The sequence below is a fragment of the Salvelinus alpinus genome, chromosome 9 (assembly GCF_045679555.1).
Source record: "Salvelinus alpinus chromosome 9, SLU_Salpinus.1, whole genome shotgun sequence".
Taxonomy (NCBI): domain Eukaryota; kingdom Metazoa; phylum Chordata; class Actinopteri; order Salmoniformes; family Salmonidae; genus Salvelinus; species Salvelinus alpinus.
In genome coordinates this window covers 51,672,468-51,692,905 of record NC_092094.1, presented here as the reverse complement: position 1 = coordinate 51,692,905, position 20,438 = coordinate 51,672,468, and the positions used below count along the sequence as shown (strand labels likewise).

The 20,438-nt window shown below is 41.7% G+C and overlaps 1 protein-coding gene across 1 annotated transcript in view; it reads right to left on the bottom strand.

The window, feature by feature from the left end:
- Nucleotides 1–10,168, bottom strand: part of LOC139530320 (protein inscuteable homolog) — a 95,973-nt gene extending 85,805 nt beyond the window's left edge. The window contains exon 1 of the mRNA XM_071326616.1: nucleotides 9,600–10,168. The gene's annotated coding sequence lies outside the window, so the exon portion shown is untranslated. The remainder of the gene's footprint in view (nucleotides 1–9,599) is intronic.
- Nucleotides 10,169–20,438: the final 10,270 nt, after the last annotated feature.

The window sequence follows — 20,438 nt, the reverse complement described above, 5'->3', positions numbered from 1 at the left end:
CCTGGGTTCCTGCCAAGGACATACTGGACCCTGACCTCATTCGTCAGTTCAGGGCCCTCCACCCTGAGAAGGCTGGTAGGAACGTCAGGAGCCGTTCCTAGGAGGGGGATTCTGTCAGGTTTTGGCCAGGACTGTTCTGGTTTTTTGTCACTAGATGTCCCCATTGCACCTTTTTTGTACCTTTTGTTTTTCCCTTGCTCTAATTATTGTTTGCACCTGTATGTCGTTCCCTTGTTAGTATTTAATCCCTGTGTGTTCCTCAGTTCCTTGCTCAGTGTTTGTATGTTAGCACCCAGCCCCAGCCCAAGCCTTGTTGTGAACATATATTTTTCTCTTGTTGGATTTTCCAGAGGTTCTCTGGTTTTGTTCTTTTGTATTTTGGATTAGTCTTTTAAGGTTTGTTTTTCCCTTGCTGTTTTTACCACTTTGTGGATTTCTTTGTATTTTGGAAGATATCTATTTTTTATTAAACCACCATCTCTAGTACTGCTGTGTCTGCCTCATCTTCTGGGTTCTGCCGATTTAGTGACTGTTTCTCGCACCGGGTCCTGACAGAGGTGTCATTAAATCTCCACATCCATCCCCCTCCCCCTCTGTGGGAGAGAGACAGCTCTGTAGAGCTGATCCCCTGTAACCTGATCTTTTGGGTCCTCACAGGAGAGTCATGACAATTCAGTGGGTAATTGGTTGAAATTATGTTGAATTTCATATTTGATGAGACATATTTTATTTGTCCTTGTTTCAATGTTATGTTTTAATCTATGTCATTGTTTCAACGTCATGCTATCAACCTAAATAAAATAGGTATATTGAAATAAAATGGTAAGGCACAGTCCAACAGTTCCTGCCTGAACATTGACTGGTATATGAAGGGTAATGCACTTCAGTGTCACGTTCGTCATATGGTGGAAGAGAGGAGGACCAAGGCGCAGCGTGATACGAATACATTCTTCTATTTAATAAACAAAGAGAAACACTAAACAGACTAATACAAAACAACAAAACGAACGTGAAGCTGTAAATGACAAGTGCAGACACAGCCAACTTACATGTAGACAATAACCCACGAAATACCCAACGGAATATGGCTGCCTAAATATGGTTCCCAATCAGAGACAACGATAAACAGCTGCCTCTAATTGAGAACCAATCTAGGCAACCATAGACATACAAACACCTAGACTAATAAACACCCCATAAACATACAAAACCCCTAGACAAGACAAAACACATACTGTACATCCCCCATGTCACACCCTGACCTAACCAAAATAATAAAGAAAACAAAGATAACTAAGGCCAGGGTGTGACATTCAGTGAGAACAAGTCTGCCATTCAAATACCAACCTCGATGATGCTGCTTAGCTTTGGAAACAAGATGTGCTCGATTCAGCTGACCTATCAGGTCAACACATTGAGACATTGATCAGCTTCCATACTCATTTGATAGACCACCTAAATAACATTAAATAGTTGAAAGTAACTAACTTTTCTTACACAAGCTGTATGTGAAAGTACATTCGGAGTGAGGTTTATGCAGGCTAAATAGACATCTGATTTGCTCAAAGGACAACATTTCAACGTTAAGCTAACTATGCTATCATTCGTCCATGGTTGATTGGATCTTTGGAAGTAGTTAACATTAGCCCTATAAATCGAATGTCAAATTCATTATATTAATAATACACTTTTACATTTGGAAATTGTTTTTGTATATGTTATTCATGTATTCATACCCTTGACTTATTCCACATTTTGTTGTGTTTTAGACTGATTTAAAAATGGATGGAAAAAAAAGTGAAATCCACCCATCTACACACAATACCTCATAATGATAATGTGAAAACATGTTTTTATATTTTTGGGAAAATTTATTGAAAATGAAATATATAAATATCTAATTTACATAACTATTCACACCCCTATAGTCAATAGTTTGTAGAAGCACCTTACAGCTTTCAGTTGTCTTGGGTATTTCTGTATCAGCGTTGCACATCTGGATTTGGGAATTTTATACCATTCTTTATTTTATTTAACCCTAATTTTACCAGGTAAGTTGACTGAGAACGCATGATCATTTACAGCAACAACCCGGGGAATAGTTACAGGGGAGAGGAGGGGGGATGAATGAGGCAATTGGAAGCTTTCTTGCAGATTTTCTCAAGCTCTGTTAGATGTGGATTTTCAATGCGATTCAAGTCTGGGCTTTGGCTGGGCTACTCAAGGACTGTATGCATGGGGTCGTTGTCCTGTTGGAATGTAAATCTTCGCCACAGTCGGTGGTACTCTGAAGCAGGTTCTCATCAAGGATTTGCCTGCGTTTGGCTCCATTTATTGTTCCCTCTATTCTTACCTGTCTCCCACTCCCTGCCGCTGATAAGCATCCCCATAGCATGATTCTGCCACCACCATGCTTCATGGTAGGGAGGGTGTTAGACGGGTGATGAGCTGTGCCTGGTTTTCTACAGAAATAGCCCTTCGTATTCAGGTGAAATAGTTACATTTTTGTCTCATCAGACCACAGATCTTTTGCCTAATGCTCTCAGTCTTTCTGCAAACTCCAGCTCTAGGCAGAGTCTGGGTTGTTCCATATTTTTGGAGACCACTGTGCTCTTGGAAACTTTCAACACTCTAGAAATTGTTTTATATCCTATAGCCAGCTCCTTGGACTTCATGGTATAGTTTCTGCTCTGACATACACTGTCAAGTGTGCGACCTTATATAGACAGGTGTGTTTCTTTCTAAATCATTAATTGACCACAGGTGGACTCTAATCATCTGAAGGATGATCAAAGGAAATGAGATGCACCTGAGCTCAATTTGGAGTGTCATAGCAAAGGGGTGTGAATACTTATGTAAATGAGATATTTCTGTATTTCATTTTCAATAAATGTGCAAACATTTCTAAAAACATGTTTTCACTTTGTCATTATTGTGTGTAGATGGGTGAGAAAATCAAAAATATTGAATCCATTATGAATTGAGGCTGTAACACAACACAATATGGAATAATGTGTCAAGGGGTATGAATACTTTCTGAAGGCCCCGTGCGATCCAAGCACAAGATACATCTCCAACAAATGTTGAGATTTGGTTGCGTTCACAACATCCTGTTTGTCTATTATTTAGTTATTGATACGTTGGATTCACGTCTCCATCTCAACCCAAAAAATCGATCAAACTTTAAATGCACTTCTAATAATGTTTGATTTGATTTCGTCCTATTTTTCAACTTAGATTTTTGGTTGAGATGGAGACATGAAACCAACATATTAATAACGTGTAGATTACATTTCAAATCAACCAACCATCCTTCATATACACAAGACAACATGCAAAGGTAAAAGTGTATTATTAATATTACGCATTTGGCATGCTATTAATAGGGCTAATGGTAACTACTTCTAAACATCCAATCAACCATGGACGAATGATAGTATACCTAGCTTCACGTTGAAATGATGGTGTCCTTTGTTGGACAAATCAGATGTCAATGTAGACTACATAAACCCAACCTCACTCCAAATTTACTTTCACATACAGCTTGTGTGAGAAAAGTTAGGAATTACTTTTAACTATATATTCAATGTTATTGAAGTAGTCTACTCAAATGAGTGTGGAAGATGATCACTGTCTAAATGTGTTGACAGCAGTGGAGGCTGCTGAGGGGGGGGGATGTCTCATAATAATGGCTGGAATGGAGTCAATGGAATGGTATCAACCACATGAAAACCCACGTGTTTGATGTGTTTGATCCCGTTCCGTTGAGTCCGTTCCAGACATTATTATGAACCGTACTCCTCTCAGCGGTCTCCACTGGTCGACGTGACAGCTCAGCTGAAAGTAACACAGTTTGCTTCCAAAGCTAAGCAGGGGACAGAGGTAGTAATCTGGATGCTAGACTTGTTCTCACTGAAGTGCACTACCCCTCATATACCCGTAGGAATCCCTATTCAGGCATGAATTGTTTTACTGTAGCTTCACAATATACTGTATTTCAATATAGCTCTTTATTTCAGTAAGACAGCATGACGTTGATACAAACATACCATTTTACTATCAACATTGAAACAAGGTCAAATAAAAGATGTCTAATCAAGTATAAGATTCTACATCATTTCAACCACCCAAGGAATTTCAATGTTTACAACGCTGGTAGAAAATTCGATTTTTTTCAAATCCAATATATTTTCCACGTTGATTCCACGTCACAATAAGTTGACATATTACATTGAAACAATGTTGATTCAACCAGTGTGTGCACCGCTACGCGGAAAAGTATACGTGCACCCTCTTAATAGGACCCCAACAATGGGGAGAGCCTCCACTGAGTCACAAGCTCCCTTTCTCTCGCCGATGCATCAACAGCCTCACTGTCCACAATAAAGAACCCAGAGATGTCCAACGGTTAATGCCTGTCATCCATATTTCTGCTGCAAATAAAAATGACAGCAGAAGCTCATGCTTAACCTTGGCAGGCCCATTAGGTAATTTTTGTCTGCAATTGACTAGGTGTCTTGTCTTTAGCTTGTTAGCAGTTAGCATGTAAGCGGTGGCGAGCTCGTGTAATGCTAGCCTACTCTTTTATTATTAGTGACAGAGACAGGCATCTGGCTCCATGTGGAGGGCGATACATTGAACTCCTTCCCGGGGTTAAAAGTCAACAGCTGGGAGTCAACCGGCGTGTTGTCATGGCAATGCCTGCCTGGAATGTTTCTAAAATTGGGAATGGTTCTGGAATGGGCCCGGCTCTCATCTCTGCTCTCAATTGGTCCGTCGAGAAGCTTGATGAAACTAAACAGAAGACAAAGTTTGTGTTTGCGTATGGAGTTTCACGTAGGGGCGGTCTGCTAACCTGGCAAAGTATTGTCATGACTAATAGCAGCATGACTGTGTCTTTAAACACAGCTAACCACTTCAGTTGTTGCCAACTTTTGAAACATTTGCAATTCATCAGGGATTGCACTAACTTACTCTTTTGGCAGTGGACGTTTCCATAAAAAACATCTCAAGAGAAGAGAAAAGAGGTCTGACAAAGTTTTAGAGCGTATTCTGACTTTGAGTCGGGTTTGAAGGAGAAATCTGTGAAACCTCAGAGTAGGAGTGCTGATCTAGGATCAGGTCCCTTCCTGTCCATATAATCTTATTTATAATGACCTAAAAGGAAAAACTGATCCTAGATCCTGCACTCTGAGATGCTTTATGAATACGGGCCCTGAGAAAAACACAGTATTAGCTTGGGTTGGAAATGTGAAGACGAGAGCAGGCCGACACCATGTGAGCGATGGATTAAGCCAAGGGACTCCAGACAGTAGGGAGCGAAACCCGAACTGACCTCGCCTTGACTCACGCTTCGGCCACACAGATGCAGACAGAAGAGGAGAGACAGAGAATAACAACCGAGAAGGATGGAAAGTAGCCACTTGTGGAAAAAGATACTTGCCACGTCCAGACACAGCTACAACGTCATGGGCATGGCAAAATGATAACTGGAGGCCAAACTCTTATCATTTAAGGTCAGAATTCATGGTGATAGAAAACAACAGCTCGCCAATCTAAGAAGATAACCATAAAACATTAACTCTATGGGCCGGTTACCCAGTCACAGATTAAGCCTTTTCCTGGTCAAAAAATTATAATTCTCCATTGAGAAATATTTATTTTGTCCTGGATTAGGTTTAATCTGTGTCTAGAAACCCGCCCTTTAATGGTATATTTAGTATACTTTTATTTACAAGGATATGTTAACGTTTTTATTATTTTAAATGTCTCTGTAGAGCTTCATTCTCCATTTATTACCTGGAGGAACCTACTCTGGTAGCTCAGCTACAAGAAGCACAAAGTTTCCAGCTAAGCTAGACATTACAATAAAACAGTGGGGTAAAGTACTCAAGTAGTACTTTCAAGTATTTTTACTTAAGTAGTGTTTTGGGGTATCTTTACTTCACTATTCAAATTTTTGACTACTTTTACTTTACTACATTCCTAAAGAGAATAATGTCCTTTTTACTCCATATGTTTTCCCTGACGCCCAAAAGTACTCGTTACGTTTTGAATGCTTAGCAGGACAGGAAAATGGTCCAACTCACGCACTTATCAAGAGAACATCCCTGGTCATCCCTATTGCCTCTGATTTGGCGGACTCACTAAACACAAATGCTTCGTTTGTAAATTATGTCTGAGTGTTGGTGTGCCCCTGGCTATCCGTAAATAAAGAAATAAAAATAAAATGGTGCCGTCTAGTTTGTTTAATACAGAAAATTTGAAATGATTTATACTTTAACTTTCACTTTCAATACATAACTATATTTTAGCAACTACATTTACTTTTGATACTCAAGTATATTTTGAAACCAAATACTTTTAGACTTTTACTTTCACTTTTACTTGAGTCGTTTTCTATAAAGGTATCTTTACTTTTACTCAAATATGACAATTGGGTACTTTTTCCACCACTGTAATAAAACACATTTAAGTAAGCTGAAACATAATGGGTTCCAACTATAGTAGTTGTCACTGGACTCAGCCACAACAATCATGCTATACCCATGATCTGACAAAGGCGACGACAACACATTATCCCATCATAGCTCTCTTATGATGAGTAGTTACTACGGGTGGAGGGTCATGATGGAGGAGAGAGGAGGTTTTTTCAAAAAAGTTGAAGCCACCAATTACCCCACCCACAGAGAGAATCTAATTAAACAGTATGGTAGTTTAGTCAGGAGCCAGAGCTAGGGGCCACACCTACACGGTTGGTTCACATTAGTTAGTCAGGCAGGCCACTCCCCTTCCCAGCTGTTCAACAGGCCTGAGAAGAATGAGAGAGACTCTCTTCTAATGTGGCAGGCAAGCAGCCAGTAGATCCAAATAACACACAACCATGAACGTATGCATGCACGTGGCATACACACACACACACACACACACACACACACACACACACACACACACACACACACACACACACACACACACACACACACACACACACACACACACACACACACACACACACACACACACACACACACACACAGACAGACAGACAGACCTATCATTGTTGCCTACTCATCATTATCATTAGCATCACTATAATCACTGTCATCTTCCACAGCAAACAAAGCTTGCGTCCATATCCACCCACACCCACTCCAAAAATTTACAGACTCCAGCCAGCCGTGGCCTCTCAGTGGTTTACAGCCCGTGCATGACTCTGGAAAAACACACGCAAAGCATATTTTCTGTGGAGGGACACAAAGAGAGAATTGGATCCACTGAGTGGTTTGGCCTGGCACATATTGCTCTATGAGAGGCAGGGTAGGTCATGATGTTGTCTTGATGGCAGCAATTGGCAAGTTGGGGGATGTATGGGCAAGGTGGGGGCACAGTGAGTTGGCAGTTTCTCTGTTAGGGCACATGATTCCCTGTACTGTTAAGAGTGGTGTGAATCTTTGTCTCTCAGTTTGACTGTGCAGAGAATAGCACTTACTATACACAAACACTTCTCAAATACAGTACCAATCAAAAGTTTGGACACACCTACAATTTTTTTTTTTTGAGTAATAGTGACCACCAAAACTAAGAAATAACATATGGAATCATGTAGTAACCAAAAAAGTGTTAAACAAATCAAAATATATTTTCTATTTTAGATTCTTCAAAGTAGCCACCCTTTGCCTTGATGGCAGCTTTGCACACTCTAGGCATTCTCTCAACCAGCTTCACCTGGAATGCTTTTCTACAGTCTTGAAGTAGTTCCCACATATGTTGAGCACTTGTTGGCTGCTTTTCCTTCAATCTGCGGTCCAACTCATCCCAAACCATCTCAATTGGACTGAAGTCAGGTGATTGTGGGAGCCAGATAATCTGATGCAGCACTCCATCACTCTCCTTCTTGGTCAAAAAGCCCTTACACAGCCTGGAAGAGTGTTGGGTCATTGTCCTGTTGAAAAACAAATGATAGTCCCACTAAGCACAAACCAGATGGAATGGCGTATCTCTGCAGAATGCTGTGATAGACATGTTGATTAAGTGTGCTTTGAATTCTAAATAAATCACTGACAGTGTCACCAGCAAAGCACCCCCACGCCATCACACTTCCTCCTTCATGCTTCACGGTGGGAACCACACATGCGGAGATCATCCGTTCACCCACTCTGCGTCTCACAAAGACACGGCGTTTGGAACCAAAAATCTCTAATTTGGACTCATCAGACCAAAGGACAGATTTCCACTGGTCTAATGTCCATTGCTCGTGTTTCTGGCCCAAGCAATTGGTGTCCTTTAGTAGTGGTTTTCTTTGCAGCAATTCAACCATGAAGGCCTGATTCACACAGTCTCCAATGAACAGTTCATGTTGAGATGTGTCTGTTACTTGAACTCTGTGAAGCATTTATTTGGGCTGCAATTTCTGAGGCTGGGAAACTCTATTGAACTTATCCTTTGCCGCAGAGGTAACTTTGGGTCTTCCTTTCCTGTGGCGGTTCTCATGAGAGCCAATTTCATCATAGCGCTTGATGGTTTTTGTGACTGCATTTGAAGAAACATTCAAAGTTCTTGACATTTTCCGGATTGACTGACCTTCATGTCTTAAAGTAATAATAGACTGTCGTTTCTCTTTGCTTATTTGAGCTGTTCGTGCCATAATATGGACTTTATATTTTACGAAATAGGGCTATCTTCTGTATACCACCCCTACCTTGTCACAACACAATTGATTGGCTCAAATGCATGAAGAAGGAAAAAATTCCACAAATGAACTGTTAACAAGGCACACCTGTTAACTGAAATGCATTCCAGGTGAATACCTCGTGAAGCTGGTTGAGAGAATGCCAAGAGTTTGCAAAGCTGTCATCAAGGCAAAGGGTGGCTACTTTAAAGAAATCAAATATAAAATATATTTTGAATTATTTAACACTTCTTTGGTTACTACATGATTCCATATGTGTTATTTCATAGTTTTGATTTCTTCACTATTGGGTTGCCTGGTAATAATGGCAGAACAACATTTAAGTGATAGTCCCACTTTCAACAATAATCTGTTCTGCTTTGTAATGCAAAGACCTTTTACCATTGTAATAACAATGTTATTACTTTGTTCTTGCAACCTAATCAATGTCGGTACACTATGTTACAGTGTTGTTATGTAGCATTTACAACTGTGATACCTGTCTGTGATTTAGGCAAAAGTTACTCCATTAAAATATCAGTATTGGCGCTACTACCGTGCCCCTGACGGGCACTAACTTCATCTCCAATTAAATATCCTGACCCGCAGATGAAGATAGCATTGCCATGGGAGATACTATTGTAATGTGGGTAACAGAGTCTATGAATCAACTAACACCGTAACAGCGGTAACAGTGAGAAACGGTCTCAAAGATGCCCTGAGCTCTCTATGAGCTTAGAGGTGAGTGAGCAAGAGGCAAATGATGCTACCCAGGACGTAGTCAGACACCAGGTAGTAATAGACAACTCTCAAGTTTATCCCATTGTGACGTTACTTATCTCTTAAAGAAGTACAGACAACCTCACAAGACCCGTCGTACGTGATTTCCCAGGGAGTAAACACAAGGGGGAGTGTTTGCCAGACTTACCCCAGCCTCAGGTCAGCGTCGTAAAGGTTAAGTGTCCCCTGGAGTTTTCATTGTCGAGGAGCAAGCCTCTACCAGTGCCCTGCGAGCTCCTCTCTCCTCGCAGTTGAACTGAGGAACTGGTAGCTCAACTGGAAGGAGCTCCCTCAGTCTTTCGTAAGGATTTGTGACCTTAAGGTTTTTCTTGGGGAGAAAAAGCCCACATCCCTCTGTCAGTCAAGCAGCGGAGCATAGTTTCAGCTGGGCGGCCGTCCAAACAGACATGAAAACTATTCTATTTCTGTCTGCCATATGAGCCGCAGCACTGTATTTTGGAGAGAATTTGTGGTCAAGCATGTAATTGCTGAGTTGACCAGTTATGGCAAAATGTAATTGTAGACCTCATCAGATTTGTGGAGAAACTGCCAAGTGAACAAGGTAAAGGACTTTTAAAGTCCCACAAAAACAAGGGAGACCACATAAATAAATGAGGAACTGGGATCCAGATGTGGGAACAGAGGGAGGGGGAGAAGAAGAAGAAAAGGGGTGAAAAAAAGAGCCAGACGGCAGAACTTGCCATCGCAGCAGAATGAAATCACATTTCTGACACGGCGAAAGGGTGTTTACCTTCCTCTGAGAAGTCACAGGAGAAAAAGGGGTTTTTGGAAGGTAAGAGGCTGTGGCTGTGAGTGTGTTGTTTCTGGATTTTTACCATGAGCCTTTCAGGGTGTCTGGTTGCACATCAGGGTTGGAAATGACTACCTCCTGGAAAAATTGGTAGCTTTAAATAAGAGTCGGGTGGTTTGCGTTACGAAGAAACACATGGAGTCTTTGGCGGGTCTGCATTGCTTCTTGCTAGGACCCAGAGTTTTTCCCGGTCTGGTCACAAGGTCCGCAGAAACTCCTAGCCATAGTTATAACACGTTTGAGTGATTAATTGGTCAGTTATTTTTTTATTTACCCTTTATTTAACTAGGCAAGTCAATTAAGAACAAATTCTTATTTACAATGACGGTCTACACCGGCCAAACCAGGGCCAATTGTGCGCAGCCCAATCACGGCTGGTTGTGATACAGCCTGAATTTGAACCAGGGTGTCTGTAGTGACGCCCCGAGCACTGAGAAGCAGTGCCTTAGACAGCTGGGCCACTCAGGAGCCCTAAGGTTCAGTAATGTGCACTAATGCATTCATACATGTTTGTATGTATGCAAGAGCGTGCACGCACACACACGCACGCACACACAAACACACATACAAGGGTATCTGTTTTATGGTATGCCGGAGTGTAGGATTAATAAGTATTGCGTGTCAGATAATCTGGCTCCAAACGTGCTAATTTCCTCATTAATTTTAGCTCATTTCCTGACATTAGCAACAGGTAAGTGTTTGAAGTCACTGTATGTGGCAGAGAGAGTCACATTGGAAGATGTGAAGGTAATCCTCACTTATCCTGACTGTTCAACTGACTGAATCAGCGTCAAAGTCCTAGGTTTTGAAACAAGAGTTGGGTTGTTGTATACAGTACCAGTCAAAAGTTTGGACACCTGCTCAAATCAAAATATATTTTATATTTGAGATCCTTCAAAGTAGCCACCGTTTTCCTTCATGACAGCTTTGAAAACTCTTGGCATTCTCTCAACCAGTTTCATGAGGTAGTCACCTAGAATGCATTTCAATTAACAGGTGTGCCTTGTTAAAGGTTCGTTTGTGGAATTTCTTTCCTTCTTCATGCGTTTGAGCCAATCAGTTGTGTTGTGACAAGGTAGGGTTGGTATACAGAAGATAGCCCTATTTGGTAAAAGAACAAGTCCATATTATGTCAAGAACAGCTCAAATAACCAAAGAAAAAAGACAGTCCATCATTACTTTAAGACATGTGGGTTAGTCAATCCGGAAAATTTCAAGAACTTTGATTGTTACTTCAAGTGCAGTCGCAAAAACCATCAAGCGCTATGATGAAACTAGCTCTCATGAGGACCATCACAGGAAAGGAAGACCCAGAGTTACTTCTGCTGCAGGGGATAAGTTCATTAGAGTTACCAGCCTCAGAAATTGCAGCCCAAATAAATGCTTCATAGAGTTCAAGTAACAGACACATCTCAACATGAACTGTTCAGAGGAGCCTGCATGAATCAAGCCTTCATGGTCTAATTCCATCCCATCTGGTCTAGGCTTAGTGGGACTATCATTTGTTTTTCAACAGGACAATGACCCAAAACACCTCCAGAATGTGTATGGGCTATTTTACCAAGAAGGAGAGTGATGGAGTGCGGCATCAGATTATCTGGCCTCCACAATCGAGATGGTTTGGGATGAGTTGGACAGCAGAGTGAAGGAAAAGCAGCCAACAAGTGTTCAGCGTATGCGGGAACTTCTTCAAGATTGTTGGAAAAGCATTCCAGTTGAAGCTGGTTGAGAGAGTGCCAAGTGTACAAAGCTGTCATCAAGGCAAAGGGTGGCTACTTTGAAGAATATCAAATGTAAAATATATTTTGATTTGTTTAACACTTTTTTGGTTACTACATGATTCCATGTGTTATTTCATAATTGTGATGTCTTCACTATTATTCTACAATGTAGAAAATAGTAAAAATAAAGAAAACCCCTTGAATGAGTAGGTGTGTCCAAACTTTTGACTGGTACTGTATATTTCTAGGAACTGGAGCAATGGTAAATCCTTCTCTCTTGAAATTGCTGTTTTCTGCTAGCTCTTACGAACCATCTAATTTCCAACTGAAATGACCCAATGAAATGCAGATGTTCACTATTACAGTATGTCTGTTTATCTCATTGGCAAACGGGAATGGTTTGCAGAGAAAGACGCACAACTCTCCCCAATCCAGCCCTCAACCTCCAGTCTCCCTCAATTATCAAAATATGGAGTTTTTTTCCCCCGTCATCCAAGAAAACTTTCCATGTGGATTCCAGCATGGCCCCGATTACTCCGTAGCTGATTCCAACCCAGACAGAGAGAGACAGCGGTAAGGCTGTAAAAATAACCAAATGACAGATGAGGCCTCTATACTGCCGGAGGGGAATGGAATACAGCTCCACAGTTCTGTCTAGTCTCTGTGTAGACAAATAGCATAGAGGAACATACAAACACCAGGGGCCGTATTCATAATAAAGCATTTCAGTGTTGGAGTTCTGATCTAGGATCAGTTTGGCCTTTTAGATTATAATGAATGGACTGGGGGGACTTGATCCTAGATCAGCACTCCTACTCTGAGACGCTTTATGAATAAGGCCCCAGGGGCACATATTGTATGTAGCATCGTTTCAGTGCCATTAGACTTCTAAAACATATGGATGAGTTTAATGTAGTCTTCACTGCCAAAGCCTCTCCCTGGAATGTATAATCAGTGGATTTGTGTGATAGCGGTCCGCTCCAAACTGTTCCAACTGGGAGATGTTGTATACATACTTGTGATTGTGTTATTCATTGTTTCCACTTATCTCAGATCAGGTTCACAAAGAGGCCTAAGATCTTGATGCATCATCTTAACTGGAGCTTTCTGGAACTCACTGATCCTGATGCAGCATCTTAACTGGAGCGGTCTGGAACACACTGATCCTGATGCAGCATCTTAACTGGAGCGGTCTGGAACTCACTGATCCTGATGCAGCATCTTAACTGGAGCGGTCTAGAACTCACTGATCCTGATGCAGCATCTTAACTGGAGCGGTCTGGAACTCACTGATCCTGATGCAGCATCTTAACTGGAGCGGTCTGGAACTCACTGATCCTGATGCAGCATCTTAACTGGAGCGGTCTAGAACTCACTGATCCTGATGCAGCATCTTAACTGGAGCGGTCTGGAACTCACTGATCCTGATGCAGCATCTTAACTGGAGCGGTCTGGAACACACTGATCCTGATGCAGCATCTTAACTGGAGAGGTCTGGAACACACTGATCCTGATGCAGCATCTTAACTGGAGCGGTCTGGAACTCACTGATCCTGATGTAGCATCTTAACTGGAGCTGTCTGGAACTCACTGATCCTGATGCAGCATCTTAACTGGAGCGGTCTGGAACTCACTGATCCTGATGCAGCATCTTAACTGGAGCGGTCTAGAACTCCCTGATCCTGATGCAGCATCTTAACTGGAGCGGTCTGGAACTCACTGATCCTGATGCAGCATCTTAACTGGAGCGGTCTGGAACACACTGATCCTGATGCAGCATCTTAACTGGAGAGGTCTGGAACACACTGATCCTGATGCAGCATCTTAACTGGAGCTGTCTGGAACTCACTGATCCTGATGCAGCATCTTAACTGGAGCGGTCAGGAACTCACTGATCCAGTACGTGTATGTAGGCTGCATCCTGATTCTCCACCCTTCTCCGAAGTCTACACTTGCACACTAAGACTCCCTTTTTTTTCACCTTTATTTAACCAGGTAAGCTAGTTGCGAACAAGTTCTATTTACAACTGCGACCTGGCCAAGATAAAGCAAAGCAGTGCGACACAAACAACAACACAGAGTAACACATGGAAAAAACAAGCATACAGTCAATAACACAATAGAAAAAAATAAAGTCTATATACAGTGGGTGCAAATGGCGTGAGGAGGTAAGGCAATAAATAGGCCATAGTGGCGAAGTAATTACAATTGAGCAAATTAACACTGGAGTGATAGATGAGCAGATGATGATGTGCAAGTAGAAATACTGGTGTGCAAAAGAGCAGAAAAGTTAATAAAAACAATATGGGGATGGGGTAGGTAGATTGGGTGGGCTATTTACAGATGGGCTATGTACAGCTGCAGCGATTGGTTAGCTGCTCAGATAGCTGATGTTTAAAGTTAGTGAGGGAAATATAAGTCTCCAGCTTCAGCGATTCTTGCAATTCGTTCCAGTCATTGGCAGCAGAGAACTGGAAGGAAAGGCGGACAAAGGAGGTGTTGGCTTTGGGGATGACCAGGGAGATATACCTGCTGGAGTGCGTGCTGCGGATGGGTGTTGTTATCGTGACCAGTGAGCTGAGATAAGGTGGAGCTTTACCTAGCATAGACTTATAGATGACCTGGAGCCAGTGGGTCTGGCGACGAATATGTAGCGCGGGCCAGCCGTCTAGAGCATACAGGTCGCAGTGGTGGGTGGTATAAGGGGATTTGGTGACAAAACGGATGGCACTGTGATAGACTGTATCCAGTTTGCTGAGTAGAGAATTGGAAGCTATTTTGTAAATTACATCGCCGAAGTCGAGGATCGGTAGGATAGTCAGTTTTACGAGGGTATGTTTGGCGGCGTGAGTGAAGGAGGCTTTGTTGTGAAATAGGAAGCCGATTCTAGATTTAATTTAGGATTGGAGATGTTTAATATGAGTCTGGAAGGAGAGTTTACAGTCTAGCCAGACAGCTAGGTATTTGTAGTTGTCCACATATTCTAAGTCAGAACCGCCCAGAGTAGTGATGCTATTCGGGCGGGCAGGTGCAGGCAGCGAACGGTTGAAAAGCAAGCATTTGGTTTTACTAGCGTTTAAGAGCAGTTGGAGGCCACGGAAGGGGTGTTGTATGGCATTGAAACTCGTTTCGAGGTTAGTCAACACAGTGTCCAAAGAAGGGCCAGAAGTATACAGAATGGTGTAGTCTGCGTAGAGGTGGATTAGGGAATCACCCGCAGCAAGAGCGACATCATTGATATATACAGAGAAAAGAGTCGGCCCGAGAATTGAACCCTGTGGTACCCCCATAGACACTGCCAGAGGTCCGGACAACAGGCCCTCCGATTTGACACACTGAACTCTGTCTGAGAAATAGTTGGTGAACCAGGCGAGGCAGTCACTTGAGAAACCAAGGCTGTTGAGTCTGCCGATAAGAATACGGTGATTGATAGAGTCGAAAGCCTTGGCCAGGTCAATGAAGACGGCTGCACAGTACTGTCTTTTATCGACGGCGGTTATGATATCGTTTAGTACCTTGAACGTGGCTGAGGTGCACCCGTGACCAGCTCAGAAACCGGATTGCACAGCAGAGAAGGTACGGTGGGATTTGAAATGGTCAGTGATCTGTTAATTAACTTGGCTTTTGAAGACTTTAGAAAGGCAGGGCAGGATGGATATAGGTCTATAACAGTTTGGGTCTAGAGTGTCACCCCCTTTGAAGAGGGGGATGAACGCGGCAGCATTCCAATCTTTAGGGATCTCGGACGATACAAAATAGAGGTTGAACAGACTGGTAATAGGGGTTGCAACAGTGGCGGCGGATAGTTTTAGAAAGAGAGGGTCCAGATTGTCTAGCCCAGCTGATTTGTATGGGTCCAGGTTTTGCAGCTCTTTCAGAATGTCTGCTATCTGGATTTGGGTGAAGGAGAAGCTGGGGAGGCTTGGGCAAGTAGCTGCGGGGAGCGCGGAGCTGTTGGCCGGGGTTGGGGTAGCCAGGAGGAAAGCATGGCCAGCCGTAGAGAAATGCTTATTGAAATTCTCGATTATCGTGGATTTATCGGTGGTGACAGTGTTACCTAGCCTCAGTGCAGTGGGCAGCTGGGAGGAGGTGCTCTTATTCTCCATGGACTTTACAGTGTCCCCTCTAGGCAATGCTTACACCCATCCTATGTTTTTAACTCCATGATGGGGAGTGTGCAAGTGCACACTTCTGGAAAAGAGTGGAGAATTGGGACTCAAGCCTTATGCACTGACCTATAGGTATTCTGGTAGCAACTCACAATAGAGGCCACACGCTTACTGAATTTGTGCTTCACCATACTGATGATACCATGTAATGTTGTGTGATTGTTCCCACTGGGGACCAGTACGGAGAAAACAAAGTATGCACTCAATATTGTAAGTCGCTCTGGATAAGAGCGTCTGCTAAACTACTGTAAATAGTCCTTAATTCATATTGGTGGATCTTGTAGAATTACAGCCATCACTAGCCGGCTTCCACACGGTTACGCAACCCTGCACCTTATAGGCTGCTGCCCTATATACATCGACTTGAAATCACTGGCCACTTTAATAATGGAACACTGGTCACTTCAATAATGTTTAAATAATGTTTACATACTGCTTTACTCATCTCATATGTATATGCTGTATTTAATTATACTGTAGTTTAGTCAATGCCACTCCGACATTGCTCAATCTAATATTTATATATTTCTTAATTCCATTATTTTACTTTTAGATGTGTGTATTGTTGTGATTTGTTAGATACTACTACACTGTTGGAGCTAGAAACACAAGCATTTCGCTACACCCACAATAACATCTGCATAATATGTGTATCTGACCAATAAAATTTGATTTGTGACGTGTAGTCCATTTATGCAAAGGCTGTTTTATCGCCACCTGTTGGAACATTGTTGTAAAAATAAGAGAACCCTACATCCATAGGTGACAGGCTACAGTAGTTTAGCATCACCTGTAGTGATGTAGGTTTGAAGCATGTCCTGGAAAAGAAATACAATGCAATTCGATGCTAAATTAGGAAACAAGACAAATACAGAATGATCACTTTAAACCAGGGATGGACAACTTTGATGGGATGAGGAACACAAAAAATCTGAACTTATCATCGGGTCCGCAGTGGCTCACAGGTCTGCTTACCCACATCCATACCCACACATGCAATCAGAGCCAGGGGGGCCTCTAAAATAAAAAAATGTGTTTTAGAGTTAAGTTGCTGCAATTCTACACATTTTGCCATGTACGAAGAGAACATTTTGCAACTGTATAACTCACTTCATGCAATTCTGCTCATTTTGCCATGGGGCGGAGAGAAAAATTTGCAGTTTTACAGCTAATTTCCTGCAATTCTACACATTTTCAATAGGGTGCAGAGAAATGTTTGCAGTTTCTAAGCAAATTTATTTAAATTCTACACATTTTAACCTGACTCATGATATCTGAGTGAGAGTGACTACCAAAATCAATAAGGGCCCCTGGTCTTTAACTTACCAATTTAAAAAATGGTAGCTGACATGGGCTAATTGAGTGACTGTCAATACAAAGGAAGAACTGTAGATCCACAACCAAATTTTGAAATTGCACCTTGTGTATTCTACTATTCTAACTCTCAACAGTAAGTTGAGTCCCCGACAAAGTTCGTAAAAAAAGGAAATTGATCCGCGGGCCTACAAAAGGGGGCATGCGGCCCATGGGCCACCAGTTGCCCATCCCTGCTTTAAATGAATAGTTGTACTTGACAATTCCACGTGAATTTAAAAAACACAGGATGGAATCAACCACAGGATTATGTCATCATGGTAACCAAATATCAACATAGACAAACCTTCTATAAAATACACTACTGGTCAGAAGTTTTAGAACACCTACTCATTCAAGGGCTTTCCTTTATTTGTACTATTTTCTACAATGTAGAATAATAGTGAAGACATCAAAAATATGAAATAAGACATATGGATTCATGTAGTAACCAAAAAACTGTTAAACAAATCAAATAGCCACCCTTTGCCTTGATGACAGCTTTGCACACGCTTGGCATTCTCTCAACCAGCTTCACCTGGAATGCTTTTCCAACAGTCTTGAAGGAGTTCCCACATATGCTGAGCACTTGTTGGCTGCTTTTCCTTCACTCCGCAGTCTGACTGATCCCAAACCATCTCAATTTGGGTTGAGGTCGGGGAATTGGGGAGGCCAGGTCATCTGATGCAGCACTCCATCACTCTCCTTCTTGGTAAAATAGCCCTTACACCGCCTGGAGGTGTTTTGGGTCATTGTCCTGTTGAAAAACAAATGATAGTCCCACTAAGCCTAGACCAGATGGGATGGCGTATTGCTGCAGAATGCTGTGGTAGCCATGCTGGTTAAGTGTGCCTTGAATTATAAATAAATCACAGACAGTGTCACCAGCAAAGCACCCACACACCATCACACCTCCTCCTCCATGCTTAATGGTGGGAAATACACATGCGGAGATCATCCGTTCACCCACACACCGCGTCTCACAAATACACTGCGACTGGAACCAAAAATCTCAAATTTGGACAGATTTCCATCGGTCTAATGTCCATTGCTTGTGTTTCTTGGCCCAGGCAAGTCTCTTCTTCTTATTTGTGTCCTTTAGTAGTGGTTTATTTGCAGCAATTAGACCATGAAGGCCAAAGCATATATTTGGGCTGCGATTTCTGAGGCTGGTAACTCTAATGAACCTGTCCTCTGCAGCAGAGGTAACTCTGGGTCTTCCATACCTGTGGCAGTCCTCATGAGAGCCAGTTTCATCATAGCGCCTGATGGTTTCTGAACTGCACTTCAAGAAACTTTCAAAGTTCTTGAAATTTTCCATATTGACTGACCTTCATGTCTTAAATGTAATGGACTGTTGTTTCTCTTTTCTTATTTGAGCTGTTCTTGCCATAATATAGACTTGGTATTTTACCAAATAGGGCTATCTTCTGTATACCACCCCTACCTTGTCACAACACAACTGATTGGCTCAAATGCATTAAGAAGGAAAGAAATTCCACAAATTAACTGTTAATTAACAAGGCACACCTGTTAACTGAAATGCATTCTAGGTGACTACCTTGTGAAGCTGGTTGAGAGAATGCCAAGACTGTGCAAATCTGTCATCAAGGCAAAGGGTGGCTATTTGAAGAATTTCAAATGTAAAATATATTTTGATTTGTTTAACACTTTTTTGGTCACCTCATGATTCCATATGTGTTATTTCATAGTTTTGATGTCTTCACTATTTTTCTACAATGTAGAAAATAGTAAAAAATTAAGAAAAACCTTTGAATGAGTAGGTGTTCTAAAACTTTTGACCGGTACTGTATATTGAATTTGTACCTTTAAAACAATGCCAGATCTTCACTTTTATATCCACTATAAAAAAATAAATACTGGGAAGCACCTCCTACTGGAGAATTGATCTACAGCTACCCTTGTCTCCCATCCAGGGTATTAACAAAGCACAGCCCAAGACACGTGTGACAACTAAATCAAAAATCAGACATTGTTTTTCCATTGGAATTTGGTTGTGCTTTTAGATTGTTGAAAACATAGTGATGACACATTGGAAATTCAACTAACTTTTGATCAACGTCTCAACCAAATATGACCCAATTATCCATGTTGAAATGAAGTTGTGTTCCCTGTAAGCGGTGTATGTAAAAATAGATATGATGGAAATATGGAAATGTAATAGAATCCTTATAAGCCTTCATTGACTCAGAGAAACAGCTGGTTGGAGGAGGGTTGTGCCTCTTAAGCTAAAACAATGTATCATACCATTTACACTTGAATTGTCTGACGGAGACAATGCAACACAACGCTTTCAAAGACTGAGCAAGACCAAGTGAACACTGGCTTAAGGTTTTGCTGATTTTATTGCGCGATTCATTTCTACTGTCTCTTATTTTATAGTTTTATTTTCTTATTCAAACTCATATGAATGTGTTCATGTTATCTTCAACCTAGTATTAATGTAGGTCAGTGACTGGGACAAAGCATGCTTGAATTCTCTTCTCCTTTAGCCTATTCCAATTGATGTGGAATATTCTAGTTTCACAATAGGAAAATATTTGTTTGACAATTTTGGTTTCCATTTTTGGGGGATTTACTATGAAAGGTTTGTCTTTTGTATGGAAATGGATGTGTCACAGGACCTTTCTGTGTCACAGTACATTTGCATAAGTTGTGTACAGTATGTTTAAAACAGTGTGAACGATTTGGACTGAACTAGTTTGGACAGATTTCTGTGCTGTAGAATTCCCAACGTGTGTCACAGTGAGACCAATGCATTCACGAGTTCAGGGGAGTTCAGGAGAAACCGGCATGGTCTAAAAGCTACTCATCGCACGTACAGTAAAGGTGTAAAAAATTAACAACTCAACGGTTCTCTCTTCACCTAAATACTTCATTAAACCTTGAAGAACAACACAAGTACCCCAAAC